The sequence below is a fragment of the Podarcis liolepis genome (assembly GCF_965112155.1).
Source record: "Podarcis liolepis genome assembly, chromosome: 8".
NCBI lineage: Eukaryota > Metazoa > Chordata > Lepidosauria > Squamata > Lacertidae > Podarcis > Podarcis liolepis.
This window is the reverse complement of record NC_139560.1, coordinates 61,153,838-61,170,186: the sequence shown is the minus strand read 5'-3', so window position 1 is coordinate 61,170,186 and position 16,349 is coordinate 61,153,838. Positions and strand designations below refer to the sequence as shown.

General features: G+C 41.1%; 1 protein-coding gene across 34 annotated transcripts in view; it reads left to right on the top strand.

Annotated features, from left to right (window-relative positions):
- The window catches only part of ATXN1 (ataxin 1), a 300,198-nt gene that overhangs the window by 226,019 nt on the left and 57,830 nt on the right, over window positions 1-16,349 (top strand). For 26 of the 34 annotated variants that reach the window (XM_083519227.1, XM_083519211.1, XM_083519243.1 and 23 more), the window contains one exon: window positions 4,618-4,714. The exons of the other annotated variants lie outside the window; for them this stretch is intronic. The gene's annotated coding sequence lies outside the window, so the exon portion shown is untranslated. The remainder of the gene's footprint in view (window positions 1-4,617; window positions 4,715-16,349) is intronic. 34 annotated transcript variants of the gene reach the window in all.

The window sequence follows — 16,349 nt, the reverse complement described above, 5'->3', positions numbered from 1 at the left end:
CATCAACTCCAAACCTTGAGGGGTATGTGCTCACTTGTGAATTATATTCCTGGCATGGTGAATGAAGGAAGAGGAGGGTATTACTCAAGCGTACAAATGAGACACCAGGTCAGAGCAAAGAGGAATGTTCCCTCCACATGGGATACTCAGTGCCACTGGAAAGACTTGTGACCCCCCTATCTCTGTGTCAGTAAGAGAGAGCTTAAAACATCCCCCCCAAAAGCACATGCTGTAAATTACTATGATAAATCTATCATAGTTATTTACAACATGTGCTTTGGGGGGGGTGTTTTAATGCTGGTCCTCCATTTTTAATAAGAGGTTGTAACTTTGATTTTGTATATTACTATATTTTTCTGAATTTTGTACATTGCTTGGGGGGGGGCGTTGTTTGGGCCCTGAACTTCAGCTTATAAATAATGATGCAAGGCTTGGGGAATATGACATGATGAGGAAAGGGTGAAAGATGAAGCTCTCAGCAAAGCTGGGTTTGGCTTGCTTATCCTTCCTTGCTTCTGTGAGCCTGATGGCCTCTCTGTGCAAGGAGCACTCACTGCACCTATAGTCACAGTAGCCAGATGACATAAAGTCACATGCTATCGGCTGGTCAGCAGTTTAGCATCCTTGCCTAATGCAAATCAATCTGATCATGCTGCTAACTTCAGAGTGGAAAGTCTTGGTTTTTTTTAATTTTTGAGGGGAATGGATTAGAATTGGCCATTAATAGTACTTTAAAAAAATACTAAGCAAAATAAGAGATCTCGTTTTAAAAATAAAATAAAATGCTAAAACAATGAAATACTCCTGGGAATAAGCACGTTGTGAAATTGAATTGACAGCTCCTATTATCTAGCCCAGCAGAACGTCTGCGTGTATAAAAAGTGCTAAGTACTGTGAGTAGGTGGATGCAAAAATGGTCTTTTTTTAATTCAGGTTTTTGAATTCTTCCTGTATTGGACTTCTGATATTTTAATAATAGCTGGTTATGTCAACAAAACAGCTGACCCCCGCAATAAAAAGGTACAAGTTATTGTAAGCTGCAATCTTGCTGAGGCTTCTTAGAGTCCATTGACTTTAACGGGATTTGATAGCTTATTTGTGAACAGAATTGCAGCCTTAGGGTATAATCAACTGCCAGTTTTTCCACCTTCCCTTTTGCCTCTCACTCAGGTTCCTCTGTACACATAAGTTTTCTTCTTCTGACCACCTCTTCATGTCAGAAATTGTGGGAAAGTTGTTTTTGTCTAATAGGCTCCACCTAGATGTGTCTTAGGGACGCGGGTGGCGCTGTGGGTTAAACCACAGAGCCTAGGACTTGCCAATCAGAAGGTCGGTGGTTCGAATCCCCGCGACGGGGTGAGCTCCCGTTGCTCGGTCCCTGCTCCTGCCAACCTAGCAGTTCGAAAGCACGTAAAAGTGCAAGTAGATAAATAGGTACCACTCAGGCGGGAAGGTAAACGGTGTTTCTTTGCGCTGCTCTGGTTCGCCAGAAGTGGCTTAGTCATGCTGGCCACATGACCCGGAAGCTGTACGCCGGCTCCCTTGGCCAATAAAGCGAGATGAGCGCCGCAACCCCAGAGTCAGTCACGACTGGACCTAATGGTCAGGGGTCCCTTTACCTTTACCTTAAATGTGTCTTATGCTCCTCATATCTCAGTTAATATGAGATGCTGAGGGGCCTCAGTTTAGAATGGGTAGCTTTCCTGAGACACAATGCACTTAGCTTGATAGCAGCCCACTGAGCAGAGGAGCAGCCTGGTTTGGAAGCAGCTAGCATGGCCAGTAGTCAAGGTTAATGGCAATTGTAGTCCAACAACAACTTGAGGGCTGTGGGTTTTCTACCTTGGGCTGCACTGTGCAATATGGCAGCCTTTACATCCTAGGCAGATGGGAGTATCCATACCTCTTCTGGGAATTCTGTTTAGTTATAAGTCACTTTCGGTTGCCCTGGACAATATAAAGCAACTAACAAATTTAATAAATAGACACTGTTTAATCATAGACACCGGGTAATCATTGTACTAGCAGTGTTTAGAGCAGGTAATAATATGCCTGACCACAGTGCAACGCAAAGTTGAACCCAATGAATGAGCTTCAGTTAACTCTTTGTTGAATTGTGGCCCCTGTGGAGTTGGCCCATTGGAATTAATGACACTAAGTTACTACATGCAGGTTCCACTGTCTAAACACAGTGCGTTCCCAGGAAATCATTCCTTTGGTGACCGTTCACATAACAAGCTGATGATTTCCATTATTTTCTATGGGAATATTTCTAATCTGTCATTTGTCCGATCTCTCTCCTTCCTTGGTTTCTGCCCCAAACTGCTGCAGTCAACCAGCAAAAACAGAGGAAAAACTACTTCCTGTCTGATCTTTCACGCTGCCTGATTTGTCTGATATCTCTGCCGCCATGATTTTTGCCCAGTATGCCTGTCTCGCAACCAGCAAAACACAAATAAGTAAGGAAGTGGGGAAACTCAGGTAGTGTGGGTATCTGAATCAGCTGTTCGTGTAGCAAGGTTTAGATATAATTCTTTGGGTTTGGATAACTGAAATTTCAGATAATGAGTGTTCCAATAGCAGGACCTGTATGTAATGTCCATTAATTTCAGTGGGTATTACTCTGTTAAATACCAATTGTGGTGGTGGTGGTATTACTGCTAAAGGAAAGGATAACAAATTCACTACTTTGAACCCTAGAAACGTGTTGAAAATGATGCATACTATGCACATTAAATAATGTGAATGGCATGAACTTGAAAAAAGCCTTGTTTCATCTCTCCCTGGTGTCACTGGAACATGAGTCAACCTGTTTAAGGCTTATTCCATGCAAAAGAGAAGAGGAAGTGAACTAGTGTATACAAGCGAATGAAGGATTAGTGATGAGATAATATGAAAAATTAAATGGGAACATGGTTGCTGGCATTTGTAACTGCATTTTTATTAGTGCTACCTGAACTGTGAATTAGAACAACCAAATTACAGAGCACCTCACAGGACTGAAAGAGGGAGGTATTGTGCAAATACCAAGAGAGTAGAGCATTGTTAGGCACAGCTGTCTGGCGTTCAGATCAAGCTTAGGAGCTCCCTTCTCATAGCAAAATACTTTTGCTTGCAAAGGAAAATGCTATAGTGCTGCTGGTACATCATTTCCAACTGTTAATACATTGGTCTCTCATATTATAATTTGAAGCATGGTATGTTCCATCAAATGTTATTACTGCTGAAAAACTTGTTTACGCTAAATTAAAGAAATGAAAGATACAGACCCACCATAACTGGTTCAATTTTGTAGTTGTACTAGTTAGCTTTCTTGCAGTAGAGGAAATACATAAGGCCCAGTCCTGTTCATCAATTAGTTTACCAATTGGGCCAATATGAGAAGTGGCCTGCCGGCAAGTTCTGTTGCCATACATACCACTTCCTTTGCAAACATTTTGCTTTCAGATGTCATTGAAGGATGATGGCTGAGCCATTTCAGTCAATAATTTTGTGTGTGTGTGTGTGTGTGTGTGTGTGTGTGTGTGTTTAAAGGTTTGTATTAGGTATGCTTTTATAATTGTAAGTTGCTTTGATACCTTTTGTGCTGGGGCATCCTTCTGTGCAGTAGTAGCACAGTTGGATTCTGTGCCTGAGGAATATTCTGTAGTGCACTGCAGTGGAACCAATGATCTGAGAGTATAACATGACTTCAAAGGTTCTTACATTCTGACATAAAATTAGGTGAATTTTAACTGCAGATTTTGCTGTTTCCTTAGCCATAAACTCACATCACCTGTTCCAAAATATTAGTGAACAAACTGTTTGGTATTTATACTTTTCACCACGCTTCAGTCATGTACCTGCACATAATGTACACGCTGGGGGTGGGGGGGGAGGTAATTTGGCACAATGACCAGAGGGTGAAATTCTACTTTGGTACTTAGAAGTTGCGTGTTTGTCATGTTCCTTACATCCACTAGCAGAAATTCCCGAACCACAGAATATGTGTCTCTTAAATCTGGGAGGTAGTATAACAAATACGGAAAAACAAACTAGGGTCACGGTTCAGGCAAAATATAACAATCCTCCTTATTCGGGATTGAAGCTGGGAATCTGTGAACATACTGAATGCTCTTTAACTGCTGTTGCACTTTATACTGTAAGTGTTTTTCTTAGTGGGTGGGTCTGGATGATAGCCAAGTGGAAATTTTCACAGCACTGCAAAATTGTACAGTGCACTTATTGCTTCAGATTGTACAGTACCATGCAGACTTATGACGTATTCCAAATAACAGCTCTGACCATGCACACGCTTATGTGTGGGTGGCCCCTTCACCCCTGTGTACTAAATGAAGCACAGATATAATACCGATATCGTGACAATATAAAGCCCCACCTTTGCGGATTACTTTGCTGTAGTGGAGCCATATGTGTTTTATGTGTTTACCAAGCAAGTCCTATCTCAGCTGTGGTGGCATGGAAATTGAAACTGCAAGCACAGCCAGTCATTAAACTTGGGAGCCAGGAGTGAGATTCCCAGTCTTAATTACATTTGTTCCTTTAAGCTTATAGAAACTTATTGACAATTTGCATACAGATTTTCTTACTCAAAAAATGTTCTATTTTATTTGAAAGAGAGCACCACTGAGGGCCTGTGAACAATCCAGCAATGCCTGCAAATTCTTCAAGGTGAAGGATAATCTGGGACTCCCAACTGACGACAGTGAATGTTGTGAGTAAGCTATACAGTAATCATTACTGAATACTTCCTCTGTAAATATTTTTGGCATTGAATAATTACAATAAAAAGAGGATAGCTTTCCTGACACCCAAGACTTATTTGGTGGTACCTTTCAGTTATTTTGAGAGTGCCATTCACTTCATTACTACTTGAAACCATAATTATTGAATTATTTAATATAATGATGTAATAGTGTGTGGTGTTCCCTATTTTTCATATGGGACATGTTTTCCTCCACTCACATTGTAACACTTTTCCTTGGAGGGCATTTCTCCCACACGCGAATAACCAGCTCAATCTCTTAGATATGAACTATACGAAGATTCACAAAACAAATAGCTAGAAGTGTTCTATGTCTTGGTACACCTGCCAATTTATGATTCCTTAAAGAACTGAAATTTTATTCAGATGTAATACGTAATATTGAATAATACAGCAGATGTATTTCAGCAGTAAAAATGTGATGCCAGAAAGTGCTATATATATGAACAAGGTTTTGTTTGTCTTAGCTGTTAAAATATACACAATTATTTTACAAGCGGCAACCATTACAGGCACATCCAAATGACACGTGTTCGCCAATGCATGGGTCCTTTTGGACCCAGAAGAGGTCAGAACAGAGGCGGGGCATAGGAGGGCGGGGCACACTTATACGAGCTCTGCCAATGTGGGGCAGGGGACGGGAACAGAACCCCCATGCAAAATGGTCACTGCCTGTATATGAATTTCATCTCTGACTCTCAAGAAGGCAGCAGCACTTGGCTGCCTTCTTGGCTGCCTTCTTGTGTCTCACCTAATGTGGTGGTTGTGGTCTTTTTTCTTTAGATAATGTCTATGAGGCAGAGCAATGCTAGACTTCTTTTTCTTACAGTGATAGTATTTTTCAGCATTCTGGTTATCAAGCTGTAAATTTTACCATTGCTATATAAACGCTTATCTGTTAAAATTTTACAGCTTAGTGATTTAAAACAGCAACAACTATGGGCAAAAGTTCATACAGCATCTGAGTTCTTAACTTAGAAATATGTGTTCATATTATGCTTGTTAAGTGGTTAATCCTGCTGACAAATCTGGAATTCATGACAATGAAATGAGGGTTGCTAATTTTTCTAAAGGGTGTTCCATAGCTAAGGGTTGGACTGATGTTTTCATTTCTGGGGTGAATGCAATCAATTTCAGTTTCAGCTAAAGCATTTCTGCCTCTTACCTATAATTACATCATTTCACCACCAGACACAATGCAGAGCCAAATCTCATTTTAAAATACTGCTTGGAGCCAGATCCATCTAGAAATTATTTGTTTACAAAGCAGCATTTTTTTTCTCTAACTTACACCCTCCATTCTCTTTTGGATGGTAGCAAATATATTTGGCTACAAATTTAGCATTGTGAGATCCCAACCATCTGCTAAGGAAGAACACAATTTTATTTAGAAAAATAATGCACATGGTGTTATGCTTCCTTTTATACATGCAAGATATGTCTAGGTATTAGCTCGGATGGTTGGTGTCCACTGCACCTGGCAGGGCTGCTAGGGAGTCATAAGGACATGGCCAATGAGGCCGTGGCTCATGACCAGTTGTTCTGGTTTTCTTCCCATTTGTCTCCTTTGCAAAGATACTCTGGACACTTAAGCATTGATGCTATACGAATCCTTAGCACCTAACAAATTTGGAAAGTGCCCTACTTTGGTTTGGGTCCCTGCTGTCAGTATTCTTTCTCTGTCGGGAGAAAGGTTGTGGGGGGGCACCTTTTCTGATTCCTTGTCATCCTCCTTTGCAATGAAACAAGTGGACACTTAAACACTTACAATTTCATTTTAAAAAATGAACTAGTTCTGGTTCAAGATAATCCTTTTCAAAAAGGAATTAGTTGCTGTTCCTGCTCATCCTTTAACAAAACAAACTAGTTCAGATCAGGTTCAGCCATAATATGTTTGTGGTTCATAAAAAGTAAAGTTCACTGTTTGCAAAATATTTTCAGTATTCAAAATGTTATAAGCTGCTATACTGAAGTACATGGTCCAAAAGTTAAATCAGGGGCTATGGGTAACTAATAAGATGTATTGCAGATGTATGTCAGCCTTTGAAGCTTTCCCCATAATTGTATTTTCATGCTAGAAAATGCTTACGCTGTTCAGTTTGTGCCAACCACACAGCTGTTAAAGGCACAAGGTATTGTCTGCTTTGTTCCTGGTCCCTGCAGGCTGCTCCTGTTGGAAGAGACTGCATCTCTTCAGCAGGGCAGATAAGGAAATGCCTCACATACCTTTCTTTGGATTGCTTAGCAACAGTAACTGAGCGTCCTTAGTAGTAACAGCCCTCACCTGCCAAATAAGCTTTAGAATATTGCCTCTAGTTTTGCTTTCTAACTTTCTTTTTCCTTCCTTTCTGATTGACTTTGTTTATATTATGAAAGCTAAGAGCCCAGGCCGCTTGCTGGGGGGATTGGGAGGGAATGAATGTGAGGCTGAATTAGAAATCATTCAGAGTTCTACCCCAAAATAAACTTAATTCATCTTTAGTTCACCTGGCAATTATGGCAGCTACTTCAGATATTTCTGAACTAGTTCAGTGAACTTCACTAAACTGATTTAGTTCATCCCAAACACTGGTTCTTCAACTTTATACAGTGGACCTAGACTGTTTTGTTATCCCGTTTCCCCAGGGAATTATTTCTCTGTGAATTATAGTTTTAGATCTAGAAGTTCCAGACTTATTTGGGGGAACTGGCATAACACTGATACATGCTTTAATGTAGATAAGGTAAAGGGAGCCCTGACCATTAGGTCCAGTCGTGGCTGACTCTGGGGTTGCGGCGCTCATCTCGCTTTATTGGCCGAGGGAGCCGGTGTACAGCTTCCGGGTCATGTGGCCAGCATGACTAAGCCGCTTCTGGCGAACCAGAGCAGCGCACGGAAATGCCGTTTACCTTGCTGCCGGAGTGGTACCTATTTATCTACTTGCACTTTGACATGCTTTCGAACTGCTAGGTTGGCAGGAGCTGGGACAGAGCAACGGGAGCTCACCCCGTCGTGGGGATTCGAACCGCCGACCTTCTGATCGGCAAGTCCTAGGCTCTGTGGTTTAACCCACAGTACTACCCGCGTCCCTGATAATTGTCAGGCCCGGTCACTGAACAAGTCCATGTGCTGTGTAGACGGTGTCACGTTTGATTCCTGTACTAAATGGCAGAGAGCCATGCACACATTTTTTCTATACACACCATTTCACTTGTACAGCATTGGCAGCCAGAGAGTCCCAATAGAGTATGGCAAAAATCTTTATGCAGTGACATAAAAAAGAAAGTGTTAATTCACATTTTGCAAGGCGTTTTGAATGCAGGAAGTACTCCTGCCATGGACCTTGAGAATGGCATGTTGTGGGTCTCTTGGGAGAACTGTCAGCTTTTTACCATGGCAGAATGAATGGAAAGTTTTGACACAGTTTGAAATTTTGAATTAGTCTGCTTCTAAACTTGTTTGCATCTGTTTACAGGCTCACTTCGTGCCTTTTTTTTTTTAACAGAAACTGCAGACTGCCGAGAGAGGCAGGGCATCCATATGTCTCTGTTCTTGTAAGCAACTCTCTTCTGTGAACCACCTCGTATTTTTAGGGATGGGGCAGAAAGAGCAGGAATTGCAGTTATTTGAAAAACGCAGTCTCTGAAAAGGCAGTGATTTATTCTCAGGCATTATTCTTGATTAAGAGCCACAGACAGCTGCTGCTTGCCTTTAAATAGGCATAGCTCTGTAGGCATGCTGTACATCAGGGTTCAAGGGACTAATAGATCTCTGCCAAAATCATAAGTATTTAACACCAAGTGAATAATAACTCAGAAAGCCTTGTTTGCTGGTTTCTGGTTTGTGTCCTGTGCTTCCAGTACGGAGCAGAAGTTCTCATTTGTTTTGAGCTTTACCAGTCATATGGCCTAAGACCCAACAAATTTGAGTTGTATTTTGCATATCTTTGTTTTCCTCCCAGGTAGAAATGAAGAAAAGCTAAACAATAGAAAAAGGAAAGATATCACACTGCTTATATGGCTGTTTTACCCCAATCAGTAAGCTGTTAATGAAGTAGATAGGTAACCAGGAAAAGAAACCAGTTTCACATTCACTCCAGAAAGCAATAAAAGAAACACTACTCTTAAGTAGGCTTCACCTGACAGCAAGTCCCATGGACATCAGGGAATATGTTTTCAAGCAGCTAACGATCAGGCTCCAAGTCTTAGTTTGGGCTGAATATTAATGAATATTAATGATTCAGTAGTTGCTTAAAACAAGCAACATAAACCCTTCCAAAGATTCAGTGGAATATTTTGTTCTAAAAAAAAGTGGATGTTTATTTGATTACATTACACATCTACCTTTAGAAACCATACTTTATGGTGCATAAAAATGTAATGTTGGGAAAGCAATAAACATTCCTGCTTTGGAGAAAAAACCTATTGCAAAGCTAATCTTACAATGGCTTTGTATTATCTTATAATTCTCAATGGAACATTTGAACCTGGTAAGTTCCTTCACCATTCCTGTGATTCTTTTCTTGTGAAATTCTGAAAATCTTCTAGAAGGCAGGCTGTTCTTAGTATTGATCTGTGAAGTCTTTCCATGTAAATCAAGAGGAAGAATTGGGATTAATACTGTTGCACTCCACCCCTATCTCTGAACAGTGTTGGATCCCAAGGGTTCCAGTTGCTTTCCCAGGGTTCGTGTTTCCTTTGGGAATGAGGGACAGTGGAGACTGTGGTGTCTTTATGATATATGGTTTATTTACACATACCTACAGCCTGAGCCTATGATGGAGGGGTTTGCAGCATTAACACCCCAATGGGGTCTTGCTTCTCCCATTGCTGCAACCTTGGATTGAAACAGACGTCAAACATTGCTCTGTAACTCTGTCTTATCTCAGCTTGCTGCTTTGTCTCTTTAGCTCTCATCACTCTGACTCTGCCCTCAACTCTGGCTTTGCCTGTTGAGAGAGGGGCTAGTTTGGCTATTCCCATGAGTAGAAAGCTTGCTGGATTCAGGGATTAGAGGGTCTGGCATACAGCTCGACACCATACCAAAGCTCACAACAGTACCATAAATATGACTGCATAACCAGCTGTTTAATTGTTAGAAGCACTTGTTGATTTTACCCGTGGTATAGCTATTGGGAAAGCACCCTTAAAGTTCAGGGATCTAATGGTCAGGGGTCCCTTTACCTTTCAGTCCCATTTACGCAGAAGTGATCCCAAGAAGGTAATGCATAGGATTGTAGCCTTTGAAAATGCTTTGCCTCACATTAGCTCAAATGTACTCTGATCTGCTTCTGATTGTAAACATTGTGTTCATCTGAGTTTGACATTCTAGTGAAACTTATTGTCATCCCTATAGTAGTGTTTACTCCAGGGAGTTTAAAACAGCTACGGCAATAAAATCTTTAGGCAGGTAGCCTGCTATCCCAACTAAATGCTCTGTTTGCTGTTAGGAGTCCCTATCCAAACAAGTTCAATGGCATTGATGTGTAAGTCCATGAAGACCTAGTAGGAGAAATACTATTCAGTTGAGAATAACGTGCTTGCTCACATCCATTTGAGGTCTGTTTACAGCCTTTATAATATCTGACTGCAAACTCTTGGGTGCATTGGGTAGGGATGTTAGATGATCTCATGCACACTTGATGGTGTTGGTGCTATCTGTATTTCTTCAGAATGAGTTTTATGTTTCTGGTTGTGTCAGGTATGATGCTTAGAGTTACAGGTGCTGATAATGTTTCAGAGGGATCTGATGGCACAGAGGTCAGGAGGGAGGCAGAGAGAAAGGAAAGCAGCTACCTTGATTGCTCTTGGCTCTTTTGGCTGTTCAGCATGTAGAAATGAAGAGGCGGGCTAGGTAATTTAAGGAGATGCCCTTATTTCACACTTCTCCCAGAATGATGTTTTCCAGCCACCTTTCAAATAATAGAACAACCTCCCCCTCCGTTATCTTTAAGGTTTACTGTATATCCATCTTTACTAAGTTCTAGGGGCAAGACAATGTTTTGTAAATACTTGCAATTTTACTTTTTAGAAAATGAATTTATTTATCTAGTAGAGTAGATGCTATTCCTAGCTATTTATTGTTAGCTTACTGTTTCACAGGCATAGGTAAATCTCATTTTGAACTACTAGGAATCTAAAATTGCTTTCTATCGGTATTACGTTTGTTGTTGTACTGCTGTTTTGACATCCCAAAACACAAATCAAAGCTCTCAAGTCATCTTGTTGACTACTGCAGCTTTCTCTCCTAAATCCTCCTACTCTTGGGCAGCTCTCAGTCAAGTCAAAACAAAACTATTTTCTTTCTTGCTAACTTCATATCATCTCCTTTTCCCCAATTTGCCATTATGCATTATCTGAAGGGTGATGTGATAAGAAACCTCCCACCACTCCAGGTGTAGGAACTGCATGGCATTCAGATTTTCTGTAACTTATCAATGTTCCCAGATATGCAGAGCATCAAGAACTCTCAGGGATGTTTAGATGATTTGGTCACATGGAGTTGATAATTCTGTTGGCTTTCTTCAAAGTGGAAGCCTCTTTCCACCCATAACAAAACCCAGGCACTCTTGAAGGAAACTGATTTTCTAGACCCATTTGAATCAGGGTTTAGGCCCAGTTTTGGCACAAAAATAGCTTTGGTCGCCCTGTATGATGACCTCTGTGGGAAGAGAGATAGGGGAAATGTATCCTTGTTAATTCTCCTCAACATCTCAGCAGCTTTCAATATCATTGACCATGGTATCCTTCTGGATTGGCTGTCCAAGTTAGGGGTGGCAGCACTATGTGGTGGGTCTGGTCCTACTTGGATGGTCATTTTCAGAGGGTGGTGCTTGGGGACTGCTCTTCAGCCCCATGGAGCCTTCCATGCGGGTTTCCTCTGGGTTCAATTTTTATGCCCCATGCTGTGTAATATCTGCAAGAAACCACTGAGTGGGGTCATCCCGGTTTTTGGAGTATGCCATAAGCAATATGCTGATGACACATTCCTTTACTTCTGAAGGTGTGGCAATGGATGTTCTGGACTGTTGTCTTTCCTTGATAATTGCACTGGATGACAGCCAATAAATTGAAGCTCAGTCCAGATAAGACAGAGGCACTGTTAGTGGTTCACTAGAGCGGATGGATGGGAGGTTACCTGCTCTTGATGGGGCTAACATTCCTTCTGAAGGAGCAGGTGTGCAGCTTTCTATTTCTATACATGTCCCTATCTTCATCCTAAGTCTTGCTTTATGCATTGCTGTAGAACAGGGTTTCCCCAACTTGGGTCCCCAGCTGTTTTTGGACTACAGCTCCCATCATCCCAAGCTAGCAGGACCAGTAGTCAGGGATGATGGGAATTGTAGTTCAAAAACAGCTGGAGACCCAAGTTGGGGAAACCCTACTGTAGAAACAGATGTTCCTTGTTTAGTCATTTCTGACTTTAAGCTACCTTCCTATACATCCAGCACACAGGAATTAGCTTTTCAGTGGCCATACCTCAAAGCTCATTGAGTCTTTTTTGTTATATCCACTTATTGTGCAGCATTCTAGTTATAACCACTGCCTACAACACTATTTCTGTAAGTATTGTTCTGAGCGGTGTGAATTTGTTTCATCAAAACTTTAGCCTTTTGGTTCAGCGTTAACTGGTTTAGCACAATTTTCCTTCTGTTTACGGCTGCAACAGTTGACAACAGAACAGTAACAATGCTCTTTGTGACAATAGTGTTATTGAGGGATTTGTACTATATTTTAGGGGCGCTGTTGCTCTTGAAAGCTGTGACTTCGTCTGCTTTCAGTACTCGTACAATATGATGGACAAAGAGAGCAGTGTGTTGAGGACTTGGAGAAACTTGGGCTGTATACACTCCATATATTTAAAGCACGACCCCTCCTGGGAACTGTAGTTTGTTAAGAGTCCTGGGAACTGTAGCACTGTTAAGAGTAAATTGCAGTTCCTAGGGGGCATACTTTAAATTTATTGTGCTTGTACAGCCCTGCACACATTGTGATAGCTCCCCTTGGGGGAGGAAAATGGGTATTAAAAACAGATTTTAAATAATAGTAATAATCATATTGAAACCTACTTAGTTTTAATCTGGGTGTGCTTTTCTTAATCAGTTTATACAATGCCAACCTACAGGTGAGCTTGTGCTTCTTCTTGCTTCCTCTGGTGTGAAGTCATTCATACCATCCATTTCCTGCAGAGTCCCTCAGTTCTATCTCACATAGTTCTGCCTTCTCTTTCTTATTTATTTCATTTATGCAAAAATATTTATTACCTGTTCTTCATCAACACAGATACCAGGGCAGTATTCAGAAGGGAGGCTAAAATGCTCCCTGATGTCTCCCGAGCTCTCTTGCAATAACCCCGCCAGTGACTGAAATGGTGTTTGGAATCTCTTGAAAAGCTGTTTTCCTGGGATGTGGGAACATGACGGTTTGATCAAACAGGGAGGAGATGAAAGATGTCAGGAAAGCATCCAGAATTGTAGGCTGACATCTGATGCCTATCTTCCTTGTATTTCCCTCACTGTAGATTGAAATACTGCTGTACTTTTAAGTCTCTGAATACTGGAAATCCTTGCATTGTGTTTGATTTTTTGTTCCCATGTTCTTCTAGATCTCCTCCATCTCATTTTCTTGGCTTTTTTTTCAGTTACCATGTTCCATAATGCCCCACCCTCTTGAACAACTGTCTTGAGTTATATTCCTTTTTGTGAATAATCTCTAATCTCTGGCCTGGACATGTTAATCTTTCTGCTAATAAAATAATCAGCCATATTGTCCCTGGAAGATTTCCAGTTTCTCAGAGCTCAGTCATTCTTACTAGAACATAGCCTTCAGCCTGCACCCCAGCCTTAGGCATACAGGATGTTTTGAAAATTATGATGCCTCTTAACCATTTGAATGTTTAGCCCTTGGTTCTGAGTAGTGCTTATACAAATATGCAAGTGTTGCCTTGAACCCAAGATACTTTCCTCTTTTAGAATGTGCATTGCTGCAATGGTAATGATTTTCCAGCTTAAGAACTCTGCTTTGGATCTTTCAATAACATTTTGCAAGGCCCTTTCACCTTCCTGATCCATTTACATCTGTCCATCTTGGCCAATTTTATTTTATTGATTCTATTTAGTGGCCTAGTTTACTTGTTGCAAGCCATAGTTAAGCTAAACTATGGTTTAAATGTGAACATGCAGCATGCTGTTGCACACAGCTGAAATTGCAGGCACTTTGTTCCTGCCCCACTCCAAGGTTTATTTGGGGAAAGCAAACCAAAAGACAAAACCCAAGTCCAGATCATAGCATAGTTCCCAACATGAATGGGAGAGGAATGAAGCTGCACAATTTCAGCCTGCACCCCAGAAGGTTGTGCATTCACATTGAAACAATAGTTTAGCTTAACTATGGTTTAAAATGGTAAGTGAATGAGGCCAGTGCGTATTTTCATAATATCACCAGCAAAAGTATAATTGGCTTGGTCTGTGTCTTTCCACAGCATCAATGTATCTTCTGCATTCAACAGAAGAGGGGGGAAAGTATAGGTTTTTTTAAAATCTGCTTAATAGACACAATTCTTTCTCGCATGTCTTACCCAATTCTGTGCAACAAAGATAAGCTCAGAGATCTATTTCTGCATCTTCCGCTTCATTCTGTAAGGAAAGCTGCCCCAAGAAAGCATATATAAATGCTTTGATATTTACAATCACCTACCTGGCATTCTGTTTGACAAACTAGCATGAGTTCAGTCTCTCTGCTTGGCCCAGACGAAATGAGAAGGATCAAAGTCTAGAAAAATTGGCAGAGGAAGGACGCTTTGGCAGCGATCAACCCAGCAGTTGTCTGGGCCAAAGCAGTTAAAGCTGCCGCAAAGCTATGGAAAATCGCTAGATTTTTGGATGACAGGATGAGTAGATAGGGTGGGGGCAGGTGCGAGAAAATAGTGAAGGTACAGCAAACAAGCCAGGTTTAATGACTGTACTGAAATATGCTGAGGGAAGTTGAAGAATGGTATAATGGACCTCTGTGTAGTTGCAAGCAGGCCTGAGAGGAGAGAAGAAAAGATTGAATTATTTGTACAATGGTCTCATAGCATTTAGCAGAAATGCCTATTTCTTGAGAACTTATTGTGACATGTCACAATATACAAACCCTCCAAATGTCCCTATTTTCCAGGGACAGTCCCGGATTTACGGAAGCCGTCCTGGTTTCTGATTTGATCCTTGAATGTCCCACTCTTCCTTAGGATGTCCCTATTTCATCAGAGAAAAGTTGGAGCGTATGCAACCTCTGAGCCAAGGGGATAAGTATACAACCTTTAGAAGACATCTGAAGGCAGCACTGTATATAGGGAAGTTTTTTCAAGTTTAATGTTTTATTATGTTTTTATATATGTTGGAAGAGTGGCTGGGGCAACCTAGTCAGATGGGTGAGGCATAAAAAATAAAATTATTATTATTATGGAGGAACAGGACATCCCTATTTTCCTTGGAGAAATGTTGGAGGGTATGCAATAAAATGATCCTAGATTGGCAGCACAGTGGCTTTCGGCATTATGCCCAATATATGTGAGGGAGTTATTTCAAAATTTCTATATTATCCAAAGGCAAACATATGTAGGAACGATCCACAAGCTTCACCTGTGTGTCCAGCTTGCAAGTTTTTCTTAGGCAGATTGTCTTTGGGCATGGTAGCAGAGGTGCGACAGCCTGCAGTGTGAGGCAGTTGTGCATCAGGGGGTCTGGAGCTGCGACAGTGAAGTTGCTCACTAGGTGTGGTGTCTTCACAGAGCTTTGTGATCTGCACTGGAGAATTAAATGTTCATGTTAAAGAAACTCAATGGACCATGGTTTTATGGCAACGTTCAGGATTTGTCTCTGTCAATTCAAGTTTAGGCCATATGGCAATAAAAGTCTGTAGGCTGAAGTCTGCTACAAATTTTTTGGTCTAAAGATAATCTGATCACTCTAGTTGTTCCCATGGGAAGAATATTCCCTCTAGCACCTTTCTCTCACAAAATCTGGCTTGCAGATTCTTATTAATTAATGCCCATAGTGTTTTCTTAACACATTTTTGGGGGGAAGAGCAGCAATGAAACACCAGGAGATAACTTCCTTGTTCATTTGTTGTTTAAATTTAGGGATGGTTTTTTTTCCTGGTGTTCTAACTACAGTGCAGAGACATCTAGTGACCAATCTGCATGATTGCAAGTGAATAATTCAAGCTGTATATTTATAGGCCTGAGATTGCAATAAAACAAATTGTTTGGTATACATCTTGTTTACTGGGATCAGAATCGGCCATAGCAAGGGATCAGAATGGCACTAGTGAGGCTTCGCTTCTGCCCGCTAGTTTTGATATTCCTCTAAACTGATGAAGTCACTGTTATTCTACAGGAACGTTTTTTACTGCTTCTGACCAGTGGTCCATCTAGGTCAGGTGTGAAGAACCATTGACTCTCCAAACGATGCTGAACTACAACTCCCATCACCCCCAGCAAACATAGTCAATGGCCAGGAATGTGGAGAGTTGTCCTTCAGCAACCTCTGGAGGGCTAAATATTCCCCAAATCTGATTGAGGGTAACCTAAGAATTACTGGTTCTGATGCTGTCAGGGAACTGC